Here is a 1,181-nt window from a genome sequence, read left to right as displayed (position 1 = left end):
TGCTGCAAATAAGTATTCTCGAAAACACAGCTGCAGAAAAGTTAAGGTATATTAAAGAAAAATCAGTCTAAGTTAATAAATTCTTCTTAACCTAATTTATTATTTAACATTTATTTTTACTCAAGCGAGGCTGGTACTAGATTTGAGATAATGATTACAAAAATTAATAAAAGATTAAAGTTTAACATTAAATGCAGAAATTACTGAAAGTAATAAAACTTTTAACGATTTATAAACACGTTTTTTGTCTGCACTAAACAGTAGAAAAAAAAATTCTTTATAAAGAAATTAAATTCAAAACAAAAAAGGGGAGACCTATTTGAAAATAGAAAAGAATAAAATGAATATCAGGAGAAAATTGAAATTTTTTTAAATGACTGGAAAAATGACATGTTAAATTAATTTCTTATTTTTTTAAAACTTATCCAGTATTTTTAACGAAAGGTTCCTTTTCATTTTTTTTTCGAAAGTAACCGCAGCGTCCAAAGTTTTCTCATAAATTTTCATCTGTAAAATTAGAATTTGAGAGAAAATCGGTTATAACTTTCACGACGAAGAAAATATCAATTTATATAATGACCTGAAATTTTTAATGAGATTTTTTATTATAACAACAATAGTTTTTCACATTATTTACCTTATTTCTTTAGTACACAACAGAAAGATTTTGTGACTGTAAAGTAATTATTTTACAAATATTGCCACAAGAAAAAAATCCACAGCATGCATTAAAATCAAAATATATTGTGAATATGGTTAAAATTCCATTTCATTTAGAACATATCATGTTATTATTTATCAGCTTTCATCTACAAAGATTTCAGATACAAAAGTAAATACATTAGCTTTCTACATTTGGAAGCAAATAGAAATGCTTTTATAAAAACATTACAATGAAAACTGTTTTGCAAAATCATTTTTCATGTTATTACTTAATAAATAACATTGTTGGGAGAATGAGAATTCAAATATCTATGACTATTGACTATTTAAATTAAATGTGTTTATAACCAAATTTCATTGAAAGGAATTACAATAAAAGAGATTAGCTTTATACTCATAAAAAACAGTTGTTTCTAAACACCTGCTTTTGATGTCTGCACAAGTGACGTCAGACACCACATCTTTATACAGTGCTGAAATTTTTCTATTTAAGTAACGTCAGTTGAGATATAGACCAA

Source organism: Argiope bruennichi, chromosome 3 (assembly GCF_947563725.1).
Source record: "Argiope bruennichi chromosome 3, qqArgBrue1.1, whole genome shotgun sequence".
NCBI lineage: Eukaryota > Metazoa > Arthropoda > Arachnida > Araneae > Araneidae > Argiope > Argiope bruennichi.
Note: the sequence above shows the minus strand (reverse complement) of the source record.